General features: G+C 42.6%; 1 protein-coding gene and 1 pseudogene across 1 annotated transcript in view; one reads left to right on the forward strand and one right to left on the reverse strand.

Moving 5' to 3' along the window:
- Positions 1 to 23,159, forward strand: part of CDH18 (cadherin 18) — a 2,230,955-nt gene that overhangs the window by 174,220 nt on the left and 2,033,576 nt on the right. The gene's annotated exons all lie outside the window — the stretch shown is intronic.
- On the reverse strand, positions 12,701 to 13,868 carry LOC147723007 (dystroglycan 1 pseudogene; annotated as a pseudogene).

Raw genomic sequence — 23,159 nt, forward strand, 5'->3', positions numbered from 1 at the left:
CATAGAGATAGAGAATGTGAGAGAAAAATTAGAAGAGGAGAGAAAGAGACAGAGAGGGAAGGATGACAGAGTGCAGAAAAACATGTAAGAGAGAAAGAAAGGAAAATAAGGCAGAGAAAGATAGGATATGAAAATAGAAGAAATAAATGAGGATAAATAGATATAGAAAGGAGCAAAAGAAAGGCAGTGAAGGAAAAAGATACATTAGAAGAAAATTAAAGGAAGAAAAAACGAAACAGTGAAATGAATGAATGAAAGGAGAAGAAAAAAGAATGACAGAGAACGGCATAAAGAGACAAATAAGGAAATCAGAATTGAGAAAGAGGAAAGAAGGCAAGAGAAAAAAGACAACAAGAAAAGGATGTGGTGTAAGGCAAGAAGAAAATGAGTGGTACAAAGGCAAAGAGAGAAGAAGTTAAAATAAAATGGGAAAGAAAAAAAGGATATATTATATTTTGTGAGTTATTAATGTCTTGAGTAGATGTTGTTTCTTGCAGTTATTGTAATGATTTAAATAAATCTGTTATATGTATGTGTTAAACAACATCCTATATAGAAGACACGGCCATGATCTAAATATCAAAAGATGATGCAGATATTGAAAATACCACTAGTTACATTAATCACCGATACAAGAATATTGATACATTAAAAAAGCGTAATAGGTTATTGTTGTTGGATAGCTAGGAATGTAATTAAAATAAGAATGAACCCGGGCTAAAAGCATAAAAAGTCAACATTTTGTAAATGTCAGTGTCTTTTACTCTGCATCATGTTTGAAACTGCAGAAAGTGAAAGGTGTCTGCCTTATAGTGTAGAGTCTGCAGCCATTATGACGGTTTTGTCATAAACAGCTTTGCATTTAAAATATACAAGTGCAGACCAGCAGTGCGCAACAACTTTTAACTCCTTACAGAGTCAATAGATTTCAGGCTAACAATTTTTTTAAAAGGTCAAAAGAAAAGCCGAGCGCAAACATTTCCTGAGCCTATTATATATTGGGGTACTTTGCGCATCGGGGTTGAATGATAGGGTAAAAATGTGTGAGCTAAGTAGTACTATGCACAAAGTGGAACAAAAGTGTCTATTGTCTATGTCCTTTTCCCATTCAACAGACACGTAATGGGTGTGAAAACTGTGGTGTGGTGAACGTAACCCCAATGATCGGATTGTGACACAAGTATAACTCATGTTACATGAAATGACAAGTTTCACATAAATACGTTCACCATTACATTTTCTTACACAGCCCAAAGAAATTAAATCTCAAATACTGATTATCCACGACAGATTAACAAAATACATATGTCAGTTAATACGTTGCTATTAATACACATTTGCGGGGGGGGGTTGTGTTGGGGCGCGCGGCCGCTGCCCTGTTCGGATTTCATGGTTTGCTGGCCTGGGGGCAGAGCGGCTGGTGGGGGTGCTGAGGGCTGCAGGGTGCGTGCCGCAGTGAGTGCGGATAGGGATAGGGTTCGCGTGTCCGTAGGGTCGGGTTGTCTTTGGGAGGGGGAGGGGGGAGGAAGCGGCGGTGGAGTACAGCGCTTAGGGGCGCTCCTTGCTCCAGCAGGCTGCAGGCATTGTGCGGGGGCCTCCGGTTGTTTTGGCGTGTCGGGGTGGGAGGTGTTGCAGGGGTGGCCTTGGGGGGTCCCGGCTTCCGCTTGCGGTTTGCAGGCTGCGCGGTTTTGCAAGGATGCTATTTTGTACCTTGTAACATAGATGATGCAGGCCCTTCTTCCACATTCTCGGCAGAAACGCCTCAAATAATTGTCCGGCTTCCGCATGCAGTTTGCGGGCTGCGCGGGGCCGCGCGCTCTCCGGCGGGCTGTCCTGCTGATGAGGTTGTCCTCGTGGTAGGCGCCCACGTGGGACGTGCTCGTGGTGCCTTGGCGGGGCTTGCTGGGCTTGCTTGTGTGCTTCCCAGAGAGACAGGAGATCCTGTCTCCTGGGAAGCAGACCCGGCAACTATAGTATAGCGCCTGCGCGATGCATATGGCTTCGAGACCTAAAAAGACCAGTGGGGTTACTACAATGGAGTATCAAAAGAAAGCACATTATTTTCACATGTAAATAGATTTTTAATACGTTCAGAGCGCTTTACATAGCACCAATTACGTTACACAAGGACACACATTCATTTTGTGAGGCACGGGGATTTGCCCAGAATCACAGGAGGTTTTAGCAATATTCCCGAGACTCGAACCGTGTTCCCCAAGTCCGAGGTCGAGCGCCCTAGCCGTTAGGCCAACTCCTCTCTTCTTACCACTGAATGCAGGAGCAGGTTAACTGAGTCATGCCTTTCGTTGCAGAAGCAGCATGTACTGTCTATGTTTGGGTGATGCTACAATGACCCATGCTTATCACATGTGGTGTACTTGTAGGAAGAGAAAATAAACTTCTCCAGTATTAGGGGTGTCTTTCATAGATTCACATGCCTGAATCATTCCCCGTCGTCGGAGTGGGAGTCCCACGGTACATAAAAAAGCAGTATGTGCCATTTGTACATAGCAAATAACAGTTATACCCAACCAGGAAGTAAAGTAGCCCCAGCTACAGTGGAGAAAACTTCCACATTAGTGACTATCCAAGTCATTATGTATAGACCAAACTGCAGCCAATCAGGCCACAGCTCCCAACAGAATGCTCTCCCCAGAGACCCAGGCTCTCAGATTTTTTACCGCACGTCGTGTGATAGGGAGTCTCTACTTCTGAAAGTTTTCACTTTCCAACATGTCTAAATCAAAGTCCCTGTTTAGGGCCTGTGAATCCTGCGGAAAAGCAAGGCTGTTTAAGGAGGATCCGCATACTCTCTGCATCTACTGCTTGTACCCTGATCATCAGGCTAAGGAATGCAAGATTTGTCGCACCTTTCCTCCAAAGACCCTCAGGGACAGAGAGGGTCGCCTGCTGCTATGGATACAGCGGATTAAAGATAAGGATCACCCACTCTCTGAGGTAGGAAGTTTGGCCTCAGGGTCTTCTATGGGATCTAGAAAGAGGATGGCTGAGAGTAAGGTGACTACTCCTAAGGCTAAGGTGGCAAGACAGGCCCAGCCCTCTGATGACGCTGGTGAGCCTTCTACCTCAAAAATGAAAAAATCCTCTGAGAAATCTGTGAGGCCCACAGAATCTAAAAAGACTGCGTCTTTAGTGTCACCTCAGAGGCCTGTGACCAAGGCAGCGACTACTCTGCCGTTTTCCTGTAAGGCAGCCACGGCAGTGACTTCTACTATGACTTTTTCCTCACCAAAACCTTCTATGGTGATGTCCTCAGCGTCCTCTCCAACTTATGTGCATGTCCAGGTTCGTCCCATCTCGTCGACGAAAATAGTCACACCTCTTGTCGACAAGCCTCCGTCGACGAAGCTAATACGAGCGTTGACGACAAGCTTGCCGTCGACAACAGTCTTACCGTCGACGAAGAAGACCTTGCCGTCGACGACATCAGCGTTGACGAAACTGCCGTCGACGATTCCATCGTCGACAAAGAAGAACTCGTCGACGGCCCCGTCGACGAAGTCATCGTCGACGGCCTCGTCGACGAAGAAAATAGTCCTGTCGACGGCTCCGTCGACGAAGAAAGTGGTCCCGTCGACGGTACCCTCGTCGTCGACGACGAAGTCCATCTCGTCGACGAAGACTAAACAGCCACAGTCGTTGACGGAGCAATTATCGTCGACGAGTTCATCGTCGACGACGAAGACAAAGCCACAAGAAACAGAATTAACAATGACACAAGAGAATCCAACAACACCAAAGCTGTCATCTTGCACAGATCTTCAAGTCTGGTCAGCAAGGAGCAATGTGATACCGCTGCCATCTCCAGCCACCACTGTGGCACTATTACAAAAGCATTCATCACAGTCTGCATCTATGTCGCCACTTAAAATGCCAGACAGGCTCTTGGATTCTGAGGAAGATGACTCTGGTGATGAGTTATTTCAGGCAGCGGAGAGCCCATCTGATTTGCTTATACAAAAAAAGGATCAGGAGGAAGAGGAGCAAGTGATACAACCGCCTAGGTTGGAGACTGAACCAACACCAGGGATGCAAATGCCAATGGACCTTTTCCAAAATTTGCAGTATATGTTGAGCGATTATTATCGCCGTTTTCCGCCTTCAGAGTCAGGCGAATCACAAATAACTTCTCCACGGCCTCGAGTAACCCCGACTCCAATGGCTACAATGACTGAAGAAGCGGAGCATGCCCGTCCATCAACACCGGTGTCCTACCACCAAACGGAGGGTGAGAATACTGATAAGGAAACTCACGAAGAAGGTGAATTAGATAAAACGGACTCGTCGGAGTATGAAGACTATCAAGCTGACATACCTTCTCCAGATGAACAACCAAAAGCTGAGTCACCACCGGTGGATATTGCAAATTTCCATAGGATTATGGACAAAGCAACTAAAAGATTTCTCATTACCATGGAGGCTAAACAGGACGAATGTTTCCTGTACGACTTTAAGAGTTTGTCGCAGAGGCAAAGTTGGTCTATTCCTATTATAGACTTTATTTGGAAAGAAGGTCTAAAGATCATGGCCACACCAAATTCTTTACCTGCGGTTTTACCGCGAGTGGACAAGAAGTACAGGGCACCAACTTCTTCACCTGCTTGCCTGATTGGCCAGACCAAGACGGAGTCAGTCATTGCGCAAGCAGCTCAAAAGAGAGCAAAGAACCCGTCATCTCAGATCTCCACTCCTACGGACAGAGATGGGAGGCGACTCAATACCATTGGGAAAAAGGTATCGACTATAGCAGCGACCACAGTTAGGGCTGCTAATTCGCTGGCAATTCTCGGCAGGTATGATAGGCAGATGTGGTCAGACATATCGCCTTACATTCAAAAACTGCCTGAACCGGACCGGACCGAAGCCACAAAAATTCTGCAGGAAGGGGAGTGTGCTTCATCGGAGATCATTGATGCTGCAGTGGACGTAGCAGCTACAGGATTCAGCCAGTTGGCAGGAGCTGCAGTCCTTAGAAGAGAGGGATGGTTGAAATCTATATCCTTTAGGCAGGAGGTGCAAGCCAAGGTGTTGAATATGGCTTATGATGGGGAGTACCTATTCGGCTCGCATGTGGATGAGGCTTTGCAAGCCATCAAGAAAGATACAGAAACTGCACGATCGTTGGGTACTCTGCAGTATCAGAAATCTTCCTTTCGTGGTGCAAGAGGAAGAGGTACCTTCACAAATAGAGGAGGATATTACCAACAACGTTCGTATACGAACAACCAAAATAACCAGAGGTGCCAGCCATATAGGCAACAACAATATGGCCAAAGACGAAATAATTATTCACAGCCCCGAGGGAAAACAACATATCGGGGCAGAGACAACACTAACAAAAAGTGAGGAACACATCCTGCCACCACTTTGTCCCAGCCAGAAACAAATTGGAGGAAGAATATCCCTACATTGCTCAAAATGGTCAAAAATTACCACAGACAGATGGGTCCTGGATGTGGTTTCCAAGGGCCACATATTGGAATTTGTAAAAACCCCTCCAAATTCACCCCCAAAAGGACCGCCCCCAGCACATCTCAAAGAGCTGTTCATCCAAATCAATACAATGATTCGAAAAGGGGCAATCGAGAGAGTACCTCAACATCAGAGAGGAAAAGGTTTTTACTCTTGTTTTTTCTTGATACGCAAAAAATCGGGAGAATGGCGCCCCATCCTCGATTTGCGTGCCCTCAACAAATACATCAAAAAATTAACGTTCAGAATGTTGACACTCCAAGAGATCCTCCAGTTTCTGACAGAAGGGGACCACATGGCAACACTAGACCTTCAGGATGCTTACTTCCACGTACCCATTTTCCCCAGGCACAGGAAGTTCCTAAGGTTCAGAGTGGCTGGCAGGGATTTCCAATTCAAGGTGCTTCCTTTTGGACTACGTTCAGCCCCGAGGGTATTCACAAAGATGTTAGCACCTGTAGCGGCCCACTTACGATTACAGGGTATTCAGATATACCCATATCTGGACGACTGCCTTATCAAGGCCAATTCCTACGCCACAACAAACAAACATGTCCAGAAATGCCTTTGCCTGCTCAGAAGCCTGGGTTTCTCAGTAAACTACGAGAAATCAGATCTGGAACCATCACAAAGGAAGTCTTTCCTAGGAGCAACGCTGGATTCCAAGCTCGCTCAGGTCTTCATTTCAAGCAAAAGACAGGAGAAGATTCAAAAGATGGCGACTGCACTCCTCAGAAAAGAGTGCGTTTCTGTTCGAAAATTCAAATCTTTCCTAGGGATGATCTCATCGTGCATCCCTCTCACTCCAAACTGTCGTCTGAGAATGAGACCCTTGCAAGAAGAACTCAGTCACCAATGGGTGCAGGTATCAGGTTCCTTCGAGGATATCATCACCTTAACGCCTCGAATGAAGAATGCAATCCTGTGGTGGAGTCAGGAACACAACCTGCAGGTGGGCTGTGCTTTCCTCGCAGAAGTCCCCAGATTCATCGTAACCATGGATGCCTCGCTAGAAGGTTGGGGCGCTCACCTTCAAGGGATGACGATCAGTGGCAAATGGGACAGACAGCAAAAGAAATGGTACATCAATTTATTGGAATTAAGGGCCATTTTCCTCGCCATGAAATCTTTTCAAGCGATACTGGAAGACTCGACGGTGTTGATTCGAACAGACAACACAACGAGTATGCATTACCTGAACAAGCAGGGGGCACAAGATCAGCCCGGTTGTCCCAGCAGGCTCAAGAGATCTGGAATTGGGCTCTGGGTCACAACATCAACTTGTCAGCGGTGCATGTTCCAGGAGTAGCTAATGTGCTAGCAGATTCCCTGAGCAGATCCAAGAGCAGCACTCACGAGTGGGAACTGCATCAACCAGCGCTGGATCGGATCTTCCAGAGATGGGGTCACCCCGATCTAGATCTATTCGCAACATATCGGAACAAGAAATGTACTCAGTTTGCGAGCTAGATTCCCCACAGAGAATCTTGCGGGGATGCTCTGTCAATGAATTGGGAGAGGATATTTGCCTACGCCTTCCCGCCAATTCCATTAATTCCCAAGGTCATCAGGAAAATGAGAAGACAACCGTGTCGGATAATTTTGATTGCTCCACGGTGGCCACAACAATATTGGTTCACACAGCTTCTTCTTCTCTCAGAACGCGAACCAGTCCAACTGCCTCAAATTCCAAATCTTCTGACGCTTCAAGAAGGCAGGGTATATCATCCGGACCCTCATTCTCTGAAATTATCGGCTTGGCTCCTCAACACCACGAGTTCGCACATTTAAACATTCCACAGGACTGTCAAGAAGTCCTAGCCAATGCTAGAGCGCCAAGACTTACAAGCTTAAATGGAAGCGTTTTTGTGCTTGGTGCCAAACTATGAATTTACATCCCATGTATGCTGAACCGGAAAAGATCTTACCTTTCTTTTTGCAGTTGGCTAAATCAGGTTTGGCGCACTCAACACTTAAGGTGTTTCTAGCGGCTATATCCCGATACCGTCAGGATGGTACGAATTCTCTATATTCCTCAAGAATAATCCAACAATTCTTTAAGGGTTTATTTCGTATGTTTCCACCAATACGTCGGCCACCTCCATCCTGGCATTTGAATATAGTACTAGCTCAGCTCATGCGCCATCCCTTTGAGCCGATCCATAAAGTTGATCTGAAGTTCATCACTTGGAAAGTCGCATTACTGCTGGCGTTAACATCAGCCAGAAGGGTTAGTGACATACAGGCGTTCACGACTAAACCACCTTTCTTGCAATTCACAAATGACTCTGTGATACTGCGCACCAACCCGAAGTACATGCCCAAGGTTCCATCGGATTTTCATTTGAATGAACCAGTGATACTTAAGACATTTTTTCCGAATCCGCAGTCGCCAGCTGAGCGGACTTTACACTCTTTAGATATCAAGAGATGTCTTAAGTTTTATCTTTCAAGGACAGCTGCCATCAGGAAGACGGATCAGCTATTTGTAGCGCATGGCAGACTGAGACAAGGCTGTGCAGTGACAAAACAGACTATCGCTAGGTGGGTCTCATCAACGATAGGGCTCTGCCATCAACAAGCAGGTAAACCCTTACAGACCTTACCTAGAGCTCATTCTACGAGAGCAGTTTCTTCTTCAACTGCTTTGTTTGCTGGTGTGCCTCTCCTGCAGATCTGCAGAGCTGCAACATGGTCCAGCAGGCACACATTTACGAGGCATTACTGTCTGGATTCTTCAAGTGATACCGATGCCTCGGTGGGAAGAGCAGTCCTGCGTAATCTTTTTCAATAAGGTGAGCCTCTGATGATCTCTCCCACCTCCTCTTGCTCTTTTGACGCTTTACTATGTTATTGTATTACATTATGTTCATGCATGAAAACTGTGTAGCTTGGCGTCCAAGAGCGATGTATTGTATTACTGCTAACTACTCTGATTCAGGCATGTGAATCTATGAAAGACACCCCTAATACTGGAGAAGAACAATAGTTACTTACCTGTAATCTGTGGTTCTCCAGTATTGGTGTCTTTCATAGATTCACATGCACCCACCCACCTCCCCTCAGAGTCTCACTCAGGCTATGGATATATATATATATATGTATACTCAGGTACACTCCGGTGCTACAAAATCTGAGAGCCTGGGTCTCTGGGGAGAGCATTCTGGTGGGAGCTGTGGCCTGATTGGCTGCAGTTTGGTCTATACATAATGACTTGGATAGTCACTAATGTGGAAGTTTTCTCCACTGTAGCTGGGGCTACTTTACTTCCTGGTTGGGTATAACTGTTATTTGCTATGTACAAATGGCATATTACTGCTTTTTGATGTACCGTGGGACTCCCACTCCGACGACGGGGAATGATTCAGGCATGTGAATCTATGAAAGACACCAATCCTGGAGAACCACAGATTACAGGTAAGTAACTATTGTTCTTAAGCACTTTCCCTCCCTCGATGCTTCAATGCACCAGAAATGTTTTAATATCAATGGGAGGCAGGTGATCGTGGGTGAAATAAAAGAACCAGCGTTTGTCAGGCGATCCGCCCATCCTGCATAAAGAGAAGACTGCGACCTGTGTACTTTTGAGAAGAGGGAGGAACACTACAAGCTGCTCTACCAAGTTGCACAGATGAGAGAGTGCGTGCCCTGGGAGCAGGCGTGCGCACGAGCAGCGTTCTGAGTTGTGGGAGGCTGCTTTCCAGGAGGACAGCACCTGGCCACTGCGTGCGCGTTCGCGCGCGCGTGGCCGGCGCAAATCGCCTCCTTCGGCAGAAATGCGCGCGGCCAGGTGCTGTCCTTCTCGGAAGCTGAGCCGATAACTATAGGTCTCTGGCGAGAGTGAGCTTCGCTCGCTTCAAGCTGAGACCTAAAAAGGGAACCGGAATCTGTAGGTTCTGTTGAAGGTGATAGTGGAGATTAATATACATCGTCTTCTACACTAATTTGGTTGACAGAGCACAACCCTACAAAGTCAAAGCCATTAACTCCAGTGAGTCAAAGAGGAATGTGAACACTATTAAAGCAGAACAAGTTGTGTACAAAAACAGTGATTCTTTTATTCTCTTATATTCTTCAATGTTGAACAAGAACAGAGACAGTCGACAGGTGTTTTGTCTTTTGATGACTATTTCAAGGCTGTTTAACAGAAGTAATAAACAATGTTTCAGTTTTCTTCCCAATGTTCAAATAATTTAGCCATAACAGTTGCACATATAGATATTAAAATACCCCTAAGGAGTTAGGGAAAGAGAGGACGAGAAATGAGAAAAAAAGGGGGAAAAGAAAAGAAGAAAAAACCTAGTCATGCAAGAAATCACAGATTGCTATACCAGCTAGATGTTTTGGGACCATAAAATTATCACCAGAGTTGTGCAAATAGACATGGAGCAAAGAAGAAAAGTAAGAAAACAAATCTCCAGAGGTCTAGTCCATTTAGTGGAAATAAGCAAGTATTAGCAGAAACCTTCACCAAAAATGATAAGTATTTCTCTAAAAAAGTAATTTTTCTGGAAGAGTACCTAAAGACCAATGGTTTTCGTCTGAGTCTGTGGCGTATGTTCGTGGTCAAAAGCATAGAACACGTAAAAAGGCCCAGGCTCCTGAATTTGAAACACATACATAATTGTGGGTATTAGAGAAATTAGCAGCAAACGCAAGAAATTTGGGAAATAAGATTCGATCTAGAAGTATCAGAGGTGAAAACTAATAAAAATATTAGTTTAATCAAACTCTACATCTGCTATCATTGTGATACAATGGAGTCTGTCACAAACTACTCTACAGTATCTAGGTTAGAGCACCATGTTAATCACGAGCGGAAACACGTGAAAATAGTTCTGGACGGAAACTATCCCCACACTAATCACCATAGACAGTAGTTTCATTGTGTTCCAGTATAAATACAAGTAGAAGTCAAATAAGACAAATAATCCACGTGTCTCACATCGTCCCATTACTTACTAAATGTGATAAAATTGTCCCATAGTCCAGTATGAGTAAAGTTTGTCTCATCCGACACCAAAAGGACCTGTGATCATATGGCGTTCAGAAATCCAAAGACTGAAAAAACAGTAAGAGAAAATTGGTTGTAAATCACATGTCCCAATAGCATCAAAAAGGCCAGTTTGCAGGCCAATTGGAGATTAGTATCAGTGTGCTTGCTCTAGATACTCACTTTTGAAAAACAAGGACCCCTTGCGCGGAACGTTTCTTATTCTGGCTCTGAGTTATGTAATTCTCAGTAAAGCACCATAGTAAAAAGAGCTGACAAAAATAAAATAAAAAGAAGAATCAAGAGTGGCTCGCCCAGAAAGAGATAATGCACACATTGTTAACTCAAACGTATTTGACCCCGACCTCTAAAATTGTGAGACCAAAACCGACACCTCAAATAAACCGGCAGTTCAGGAATATAAATTACTTTTTATGTATATATACGACATCCAGTATCAGTATATAATTCCAATACAGTTTAGGATGGAAACCACGCTTGATAATGTGGAACTTCCAGACGGGCCCAGAGTCAGGGAACTGCTAGGATTTAAAAAGCCACTGTAAGCACTTGAAGTTTACACGTCAAAAAAAGGGAAAATGTCAGCATTACTCTACCTCACGCGTCCTGACGTATGCGTCTGATAACGTGTCTTCGTAGCCGTGCTAACGCTATGTTTGTAGTTTTTAGTGCCCTCCGTAGACATATGTCCGAATGTCGGTAAAATAAAAACTGAAAAAAAGTCTACCGCTTGCGATGATATGTTGTCATTACTCGGTACCCAACAAAGTCTAACGTGAGCCCGTATGACATAATCAGGGGTTAAGATGAGTCAAGACTCCAAGAGAAATGACCTGTTCCAGCATGATCGATCTAAGAACTTAAATCTGTCTCGCTCATGTTCTTGATGTATTTTTCTTTCTCCCCTCTTTGATGCTTCTATAATAGAGGTTGAACACTGTGTTTCTATGAGGTGTTCCCATTTGATCTGCTGCAACTGATTTATTAATATTGGTATGCTTTGATTATACCTTGCGGATCCTGTCTTCTAACGATAATTTGTGGTATATTACTTGACAGAAACCTAATTTTTACAGTTAACTTTGCCTACATGCTTAAGGTACTACCTTTCAGAAAAATGTAAAAAAATGTAAACACTTATATCGGAAAGATAATATGTTCACCTATTTTGTTTTGCATATATATTATTTCTGCTTGCTACACAAGATAAGATGTATTTACCAAATTTCGTATTTTGAAATGTCAGATGTCGTGTGTAGACACATGATCAATGACTGTATGGGTGCTTTTTACAATTTCAATCTGGTACAATGTTTATGTACTGACAACCCGCAGTCCATGTTTGTCTCGCTCTTTCTTTACTGTCCTACAACACATGGTGTCCTAGCATAACCGATAGAAAGCCCTGGCCGGGCCAATAAGTTTGGCTACTAACTGAGCATTATTTATATAATGGGCTTATTCTATATGTTTTTTTCGGGTTACTATCACTTTCCCATCATCTTTCCCTAATGATGCATATCGGAATATGTTAGATTTTGTTTGGCACTTGGAAATGACAACTTTCCATCGTGAGTGGTAAACGTTTTTGTTCCTAACCGATAGAAAGCTCTGCCTTGGCAATATGTATGGCCACCAACAGAGCACTAATTGGGAAAGTTGGGGTTCACTCTACTCTATTTTTCCCACTACATAGCTTTTACATCTTGTTCCAATCACCTTTCCCTGATTATGTCATACGGGCTCACGTTAGACTTTGTTGGGTACCGAATAATGGCAACATATCATCGCGAGTGGTAGACTTTTTTTTACCGACATTCTGACATATGTCTACAAAGGGGACTAACAGTCGACAAATATGGCATTAGCACGGCTACGAAGACACGTGGGCATGTTATCAGACGGATATGTCAGGAGGCGCGAGGCAAGAAACCCCGCGTATTTCAAGTGCTGTTTTTTTCACAGAAAAGCTTGTTCGTGGCGAGTACCAACTAAGGAGCGCTTCTGTTTACGAGACGTGGTGAGTTTTCTTTAAATGCTTTTCCTTTGGAAACTGTATAAAATACCGTCTATGTGTATTGTATATTACATACAGCCATTGGTTATCAATTAAAAGCACTCCATGCGTTTTTTAAACTTTTTTGTGCCTCATTCGGAAGTACTTACATCGGCCCTTAGACTTTTGTGGTTCCATTATTCTGGAGCCACATGTGCGCACATTACGAGAAGGCTTACACTTTTATTTGATACATGCTGCTCCCATGTAGGGGTCGGAACAATCCTTGTTGGGGGTTCCTGAATAGCAGTTGTGGGTGGTCCAATAGCAGTAACAGGTGTAGGTGTTGTATTGACTTGTCTTCGAATTCTCTTGTTAGGCTGAGACTTTTTATTAGCAATATGCCAGCCAACAACAGGGACCCATAATTGTGCGGACATGGTTCCCTTTTTAGCTGGTGATTCAACAGTCTCAATGTCAGGAACAATGTTCTGGTCCAAAGAGCACCCAAGTTTCCACGATAACAAGGCTCCATTTTTCTACAACTTTCTTAGCATTAACTGGTCCAGCCATGAAGGCAGACATGTCAAAGAGTCTAATATTGACAACTGGCACCAGTTGCATGTGATTTAGTTCAACTTCTGAGAACTTCTTCATTCGATTTAAAAGTTCAAACCTCTGCTTTGGTGTCATTTTGGTCAAGTCTGCATCCAGAATTACAGTCAAGATAGTAAGTTGCATGTGATTTAGTTCAACTTCTGAGAACTTCTTAATTCGATTTAAAAGTTCAAACCTCTGCTTTGGTGTCATTTTGGTCAAGTCTGCATCCAGAATTACAGTCAAGATAGTCTCTGGCTCATCTACACCACATACATATGATGTCAACTCATTTGTGTCTTGTGTGGATGTTCTTATCAACTGGGGTTCATTATGATCCTCAGGATGGACTTCAACAGAAAATACATCGGTTGCCTGTGATAATAGCTGCATTGCAGTTACTGCAATATAATAGACTCCCTTGTCTGCATCAAGAGGAAGACCTAATAGACTGCTACTTTCTAGTTCCCAGTGTAGCCAAGATGGTAATTTCGTTTTCCCAACTTCTGACACCCGTATAACTTGTCCATTAGAAGTAATCAAATCGGTTGGGACTGTCAGTCTGAAGGGGCGCCCAACAACTGCCGAGCTATCGGGAATTCCCATCAAAGGACCAACAGAATCCTTGGGCTCTGAAAATGAAGAATGCATGAATGCTTCCAACTGGTGCTCAAAGTCTCGTACGATTTCAACTGGATCATTTGGAGAATGGGATTCAACAGAAACCAATACAAGAAGCATTATGAATAAAGTTCTCCTCAGTGGAGGAAACACCAATAGTTATTTAAGTCATTGTTGCCATTGTTTTCTTGAGACAGTATTCCAATTGGGACAGATAGCAGCCAACAGGGTCTGCATCAAAATATTTTCATGGACTGCTTTACATCATCTCGAGTCTCCAGAACCTGTCTGGTCCAGCAGGTGCGGCCTTTCTACCACCGACGTCGGAGATCCACGAACAACTCCAGTCGCCGCCCGCCTTCTTCCACAGGCACTGGGCACCAACCTACTGCCACCTCCGCGGTGCGCGCGTCCTCCCTCCGCAGCCTTCCAACGGCTGCAGCGCGCGACCAGCAACCTGCCAGCGGCGCGAGCCCAACACTGCAGCCCTCTGCTGCCCGGCGCGGAAAGCGTCAACTGGGCCTTAGTAGGGGACTCAGGTCCCAGAGGACCCTACACTGATAAACCACTCAAGTTGCCACTCCAGTTGCCGTCGAGTGGACAAATAATACTCTTCCTTTAGATCCATGTCCAAAGGAACAGATTAAAGCCATGAGTCGAAAGATTGCTGATGATCGTGGCTATCCACTGCCTCTTTTCACAAAAGCCATGGTCCCAGAATTCAAGCCTTTAAACATCTCTGTGATTGGCACAGGCAGCTGTAAAAATGTTCAGTTTATTCCTGTGGGGAAATATGGAATAATACCCTCTGCTGCACCCCCCACTCTAGATGCTGATAGGGATCCACAGAAAAGCAGTGAAGATGATGTGTACCTGCTCACTGTTATTCCTGCAGTAGTTGTGGCTGCGATCTTGCTTATTGCTGGGATTATTGCTCTGATTTGTTATCGTAAGAAGTGAAAGTGCAAGCTGACTATTGAGGATCAGGCAACTTTCATCAAGAAAGGTGCGCCTATTATATTTGCAGATGAACTGGATGACTGAAAACCTCCTCCTTCTTCAAGCATGCCATTTATCTTACAGGAAGAAAAGGCTCCCCTCCCACCACCTGAATATCCTAATCAGAATATACCAGAGACTGCCTCTTTGAACCAAGACACCCTTGGAGAGTATACGCCACTGAGGGATGAGGACCCTAATGCTCCTCCGTATCAGCCTCCCCCACCTTTCACAGCACCCATGGAGGGAAAAGGCTCTCGCCCTAAGAACATGACCCCGTACAGGTCACCACCTCCGTATGTGCCACCTTAATGGTTGAAAAAAAATTTGAGGGGGTGGGTGGGGTGGCTGGCTGTACACGTTCCACACCAGTGTTGTCTGTATGAATTGATAGCCTGCAAATCAATGCCAAGAAGTCAGGACGCAGCTGTTTCTAGCAAAAAGTCCAGAATCTATCAAAGCAAGAAGACTTTCAACACCACCCCTTGCCCTAAAGTATACTTGATGGAATTTTTGTCACTGAGATCGCAAACAGCTTTGATTTCTTATTTGATCGTACACATTTTTCTTGCTTCGACTGCAGGATTGTAAAAACTTATCAAGCAAAGAGGACGAATCTGCAGACAGCACTGGTGGTGGCATTTTCAATCTCTGCTGTTTGCCTTTAACACTAACTGTACTGTTTTTTCTATTCATGTGTGTCTAGATACATGACGTAACATTAAAAAGGTAGCCTAAAAATGTAAATTACAAAAAAATAATAAATAAAAATAAAAATACATGCTGCTCCCGTAGAGTAATGCTGACAATTTCCCTTTTTCGACTTGTAAACTTGAAGTGCTTATAGTGGCTTTTAAAATCCTTGCAGTTCCCTGACTCTGGGACCGTCTGGAAGTTCCACATTATCAAGCATGGTTTCCATCCCAAACGGTATTGGAATTATTAACTGATACTGGATGTCGTATATATACATAAAAAGTAAGTTATATTCCTGAACTGCCGGTATATTTGGGGTGTCGGTTTTCGGCTCACAATTTTAGAGCTTGGGGTCAAATACCTTTCAGTTAACAATGTGTGCATTATCTCTTTCTGGGCGAGCTACTCTTGATTCTTCTTTTTATTTTATTTTCGTCAGCTCTTTTTACTATGGCGCTTTACTGAGAATTACATTACTCAGAGCCAGAATAAGAACAGTTCCGCGCATGGGGTCCTTGTTTTTCATAAGTGAGTACATAGAGCAAGCACACTGACACTAATCTCCATTTGGCCTGCAAACTGGCCTTTTTGATGCTATTGCGACACGTGATTTACAATAAAACATTTTTACTGTTTTTTCAATATTTGGATTTCTGAACGCCGTATGACCACAGGTCCATTTGGCGTCGGATGAGACAAACTTTACTCATACTAAACTATGGGATAATTTTATCACATTTAGTAAGTAATGGGACGATGTGAGTCAGGTGGATTATTTGTCTTACTTGACTTCTACTTGTAATTTATACTGGAACACAATGAAACTACTGTCTGTAGTGATTAGTGTGGGGATAGTTTCCATCCAGAACAATTCCCACGCGTTTCCACTCGTGATTAACATGGTGCTCTAACCTAGATACTATAGAGTAGTTTGTGACAGACTCCATTGTATCACAATGATAGCAGATGTAAAGTTTGATTAAGCTAATTTTTTATTAGTTTTCACCTCTGATACTTCTAGGTCGAATCTCATTTCACAAATTCCTTGAGTTTGCTGCTAATTTCTCTAATGCCCACAATTATGTATGTGTTTCAAATTCAGGAGCCTGGGCCTTTTTACACATTCTATGCTTTTGACCATGAACAGACTCAGACGAAAACCGTTGGTCTTTAGGTACTCTTCCAGAAAAATAACTTTTTTAGAGAAATACTTATCATGTCTGGCGGAGGTTTCTACTAATACTTGCTTATTTCCATGAACTACTAAATGGACTAGACCTCTGGAGATTTGTTTCCTTACCTTTCTTCTTTGCTCCATGTCTATTTGCACAACTCTGGTGATCATTTTATGGTGCTAAAACATCTAGCTGGTATAGCACTCTGGGATTTCTTGCATGACTAGGTTTTTTCTTCTTTTCTTTTCTCCCTTTTTTCTAATTTCTCGTCCTCTCTTTCCCTAACTCCTTAGGGGTATTTTAATATCTATATGTTCATCTGTTATGGCTAAATCGTTTGAACATTGGGAAGAAAACTGAAACATTGTTTATTACTTCTGTTAATCTGCCTTAAAAAAGTCATCAAAAGACGAAACATGTGTCTGCTGTCTCTGTTCTTGTTCTCCATGTCAACATTGATGAATATAAGAGAATAAAAGAATCACTGTTTTTGTACACAACTTGTTCTGCTTTAATATTGTTCACATTCCTCTTTGACTCGATGGAGTTAATGGCTTTGACTTTGTAGGGTTGTGCTGTGTAAACCAAATTTGTGTATTGTGTTTGTATAGGGGTATCCTTTATAAATAGTAACACTGTTGGTGGCTCAGTGTTTGACAAAGAGCACACTGGAGAATATCCATTCCATCTCTTTAACTTTGGGGCAAAACTACTTTAGATGTGCTGGCTGTAGTATAGCACTGCCATCAAGTGCTCTTTTGATACACCCCCTTCTGCTTAGGAAGCATTAATGTTTGGCTACTCTCAGAGCCAGTGATTGGGCAAGTAACTTTGCATGCTACGGGTGGTAGATTGAGTGATGCCCATAAGCTAAACTAACTTGATCAGAAGAATCTACTTTCACCCTCCATGATCAGGATCATACATAAAATCAGCTCTGATTTTCAATCATGCAGCAGGACTGTTCTAGTTTCAGTTAACTATCCTCCTGTTTCCTGTATAATAATTCAAAGTATAGAACTTAATTCCAAAAAAAGAGTAGGAGGCATTGACCCCTACTACCCGCGAAGCATAGGCTCAAGGGTGTAGAGTGTTCACCATCACCTTAGAAAGGTTTTTAAATGATCATATGTGTATTATATATATATATATATATATATATATATATATATATATATATATATATATATATATATATATATATATATATATATATATATATATCTTGTTGAGAGTCCACTAAAGCCCTTTGTCTTGAAAAAGATGGTTTTATAACAATCCATCGAAACGCGTCGACGCCTTGTTGAAAAGTACACAGTCTGCCAAGTGGCTAGACCAAAGAGTATTTTATGTATCGGACAATACCAGGCACTTGCCCTAAAAACCTTTCCTTATGGATGTGTACGCTTCTTATGACATAAGGCTTTTGTCTTGTGATATGTACTCTCTCTCTTTTTTATTTACAGTGATGGTTTTTGTAATATATAACTAGGATTTGTCTAAATGTTTTGTCTCAATTGTGTGTTAGTTATCAATGATATTATGTAGAACTGTTTTTAGGCCACATTTTGTATTTTAGCAGATTTTTAATAAATACATCGATTTTGTATTTGTTTACAAATGATGTCATCAGGATTGTCTGTTAGGAATATATAGTCTCACTTCCAATGTGTGTAGAGGGCGTGAGTGAGTGAGAATGAGTGTAATAGATTGAATATATAGGAGACATAGGACCACATTTTGTCCAAAGGATATAGCCTTTGTGATACATGTATTCCCTCCCCTTCCTCTCTGTCCTTTTATCTTTTTGGCCTAAACAAATGTAAAACAAATATTAAGTGTTTTTTTATATTTATTTAGTGCAAATAGACTTTAAAAGTGAATAGGCATATATCATATATACCTTTGACACATAGTACAGTTAAAACATACATTTTCTGAATTCTCAATTACATAAACATTGAACATATCAAGTCATAATTATAATAATATTTGTTTTATATATGTTTATGCCTACTTGGATTGAGATGAATGATAAGCAGTAACTCACAAAGATAAAAGGACAGAGAGGAAGGTGAGGGAAAATAAGGCTGGAAATTGTGTGTCTGGACGTATATAGGCTATACGGCCCACAAAAATAACAAATACATCTAAGGTATATGGGGTCTTATTGATGTATAATTCATTTTATTGATCACACCCCCTAGTCCCTTAACAGGATCACCCCCATATTTGAAACATCTCTTTTGGAAAGTTGGGATTGTCCTGCCATAAGGATTTGAGGCCTGCAGCCTGTTGTTGGGCCACATGATTGGGGGTAGTTGACTGTTGGAATATGTCAATTCCACCCAGACAGACACACAATAGAGGGTGCAGGTGTGCCTGGATGGCCCATCAACTGGCATGAAGAGTTGGAGCTTGGCACAGCCCCACTTGAAACTGAATAGGTTGTGCCCTGCCTTCACACAAAGGACTTGTCACCACTGCATTGTTCATGCAGCCAGCTAGGAACCTGGGCTGGGGAGGCAGTAAACTTCAAGAACTTCAAAGGGAATTCTCTAGAAACGTTTCCGAATTCAAAGTGGCCATCAAGTATAAATAGTGGACCCTCAACTCTTGAGGGCACTCCTGGACCCGTAGATACTACAGAAAATGGACTGCTGTGTTTCTTTGCTGCCAGAAGTAGTGCCACTCTGCTGCCCTGCAACTCTGCTACACTGCTGACCTGCTTGCTGAGAAGAAAGCATGGACCTGCACCCTTCCTCTCAGGCTGAAGTGACTCCAAGTGTCAGCTGACTGATTTCCTGTTCTGAGCTTAGGGGACATATTAAGATCCAGAGGCTCCTTGTAAATGCCCACTGCAACTGCAACTGAACCTGCCTGAATCCTGCTGGCCTCTGCTCGAGTGATCTCGTGACCCCCCCCCCCCCAGAAAAGCGCAGAGGTTCTGGACCCTTGGTATGATATCAACTGAACTATTCTCAACAAGAACCAACAAGAAGCCCTGTTGAATTCAACTCTTTGAGTTACAGCGTCTTCGCACTACAGCTTCGATCTCTGGTGGAGACGGCTAGTCTGAAGCTTCAGCAGCAACTGTCCGCAACATCCGACAGCATCTTCGCACTGCATTAATGACCGTTTCAATGCCAGGCCTGCTCTTTGCGCTACATCGACAACCATCCATGACCCTCTCCCTACTCCTCGTGGCCCCTTTCACAACAAACATAACTCTTTGTGCTGGACTTTGAATATAAATCTTTCAGCAGGACTAACGGGCTCCTTGTTTCTGGCTGATTTGCCCTTATGGTTGCCTTGAACTTGTGACTTTCACCCCAATTCATACAACCAGATAATCGTGAGTGGTGCTTTCTGCTTTTAGGAACACTACTTACCTGAAATCTTTAAAATTGCATATCTCTGGTTTATTGATTAGATTTTTGTTATTTTGGCCAAAAACTATTTATTACATATCACTCTGTTTTACTAAATTGGTGTGGGATTGTTCTTGAGTTGCATTTTCACTTTATTACTGTTTAAAGTGCTGCATAAATGTTTTATACATTGCCTCTAAGTTAAGTCTGACTGCTTTTCTACCAAGCTACTAGAGGGTTAAGCACAGTTTAATTTGGGTTTTACTTGTGTTTGACTCTGACAGAGATTGTAGTTGCTGCTTGAGTACAGTTTCATCCCCCTCAACCAGTAACCCAGTATTCAACCTCAAGGGCCTGATTTCGATGTCAGTCATAGTTCTTTCGCCCAACACTGACTCGGTTCTGGGACCGACCGGCACCCGGTCCCGACAATCTCATTAGGATGCAACTGAACGCTGTTTGGTTGCATTCCTACATTCCACTATGAGAGCATGCATTACGGCCGTAAAACGTCTGATAATGCATGCTCCCCTATTAAAATGGGTGGTGTGCTTCATCCCTGCTCCCCGTGGAATTCACTTCAAAGTGCCTGCCACAAAGTGCAGGGATCGACTCGGCCTCTAACTGGATGGTGTGCATCAAAGAGGTACTTGCTGTGGGCCCCTAAACACGCTTTCCGATATGATTTCTGTGCCGGACAGGCCGTCATGGAAACAATATCAGAAACCCTGCATTGTAATCTCAAGGGAGGAAAGGCCTCCACTTGAGATTACTAGCCAGATTTCGACTGGCCGACAGGCTCTCCGAGACCGTTGGAAGCCAGCCAGAATGACTGGCCAGTTTAGTTTCTGACCCCGAATGACTGGCAAGTTTAGTTTCTGACCGCCTATATTTCAATTGGGCGGTCAGAAAGTAAACCGGGGAGCACTCTATGATGTGGCTCGCAAGGCGATGGTCGGAGCATTCCAAGCGGCATGTTAATCAGCCCCCTAGTATTATTTATTTTATGCAGGCAGCAGTCTGCCAGGTGAGGTCCTGTAAAGCTCACACATCATCAGTAATTGGTCCATAAAACGAATTATCTTCAGTAATTCAAATCCAATGACCATCTCATCAAGCACCACCTGCCTACTTGATCTTCTTGAAAGGATTTAATCATTCCGTAAAAACTGCTTTGAAGCAAAATTTGCTATTCTTTAGTGTAGAGCAGAAACAGAAGAGAAAGTCTGTCCCCAATCCAACTACAGTTTTAGAAATCTTATTTTCTTGTTTGAAAATGTTTCTTGTGGAAAAAGATTATAAGAAGGCTTAAGGATTTAAAAAAAGACATCACTGTATTATGTTTCTTACACATCAGTGGCCGTTCACCTTTAAACCTATTCACTTAAATTCAAGAAATGTAGGAATCTGCAGTAAACAAACCTTCGTATGCCACTAATAAAGAATGCATGCCAACTATCATAGCACATTCATTTGAAATGATTCAACTAAATTCACTTTGCATCATTTTTGATGTGCTGGGACACTCGACTAAGTAGCTGTGCGTATATGTATATATATATATATATATATATATATATATATATATATATATATACCTAATCCTGTGTTCAAAGTCTTCCAAAAAGCAGGCACCGACTCCGTGGGATTCTAAATCAAGGGTCTTTATTCACAAGAAAGACGACCAGACGCGTTTCGGCAGACAAGTCCGCCTTGCTCACTACATCTGGTTTCATCACGTGCATATCATACATTTATAGTGATACAATGTAACCCATAGGTTCCTTGGAAAACGACAAAACTAACATGTGACACAGTCATAGACATGGAAGGTGAAAACAATATATATATACATATGCGAATTCATGTATTACATTTTAAAACATTAATGCGTAAATAATTCTTTTCACTTAATTTTGCTTTACCCTCTTAGTTTTTAGACCCCCCATATTACAAACCACTTATCAAATGTCTCAAACTCGGGAAATTCTGGTGTATGTGAGGCTTTACAATGCTAGCTTCGTGGCCGTGGACATGAAAAAAAGATTGCACTATCTATAAGACCTATCAGCGCATGTCCATTCTGTAACTTTCCAGCCGCAGCAATGTTCGAGCATCGCGTACATGAGTATATCCGCGAAAGGAATCCCAGTCGCATTCACCGGGAAAATAAAGACTCGCACTCCAGGATCCATGTATGGTAGGAAATTGTATTTATTGGTGATGCGTTTCGACCAGGCGTTTTTTCTCGTTAGCCGAACGCATACAGTTGCAACCACCATTTTAAAGTGCACAGTAATGATAAACAGTGAAAAGGGACCATTGTCCGAGAACAAACTACAATTGAGCAGGAAAACAGACTACATTGTTTCCTTTCTCAAGTAATGCATATTGCGAACACAATATAAAGAAATGACTGCATCCCAGTAATTAAATGCCGTGAAACCAGATAGGGTATTCTTGTACATATTGACATTTTAAAAATTCTAAATAGAGCATGTATGCATCCAATATAAAAACGGGATGAAGAAAACTAAATTACAAGTGATGGTACGGGCCTAGTGGCCTGTTGTAAGTATTCTCGGGGAGGATTATATGTGAATGGACATATATATATATATATGAAGAATCCTCGTTCTCCCGTTTTTCAAAAAACAAACGAGTGTGGACCCAGGTAAGTGTTTGATTTTTCTTTATTGCATTAACAAGTAATCCGCCATGACGCGTTTCGGCAGCTCCTTCTGCCTTGATCACATGATCTTATATATATATATATATTCAATGAAAAAACCATTGGTTTTAGGCCATATATAGTTAGGAATTAGCATTTACAAAACCTTATTTTACTCGCATAAAACCATTGAAATTTCATATATAGTTAGAAGCGCTAACTATATATCGTGCACCCGCAATCCACTGCTGATGATGTCACATATTACATCATTCATGACATGGTCAGTGACATCACTGATGACATCACTGATGACATCTCAAATGACATCACTGATGACAACACCCAGTGACTGTATGTTTCTGTAAAGTTAAAATATGTTTCACATATTGAAGAATGAGTGGATGTATAAGTGTCTGGATGAAGAATTTAGTAGGTGCATGACTGACTGTATGAGTGAGTGATTAAATGTGTCTCACTGAGTGCATGGGTTAGTGACTAAACTGTCTTAATTTGTGCATCAGTA

The sequence above is a fragment of the Lissotriton vulgaris genome, chromosome 4_1, assembly GCF_964263255.1.
Source record: "Lissotriton vulgaris chromosome 4_1, aLisVul1.2, whole genome shotgun sequence".
NCBI lineage: Eukaryota > Metazoa > Chordata > Amphibia > Caudata > Salamandridae > Lissotriton > Lissotriton vulgaris.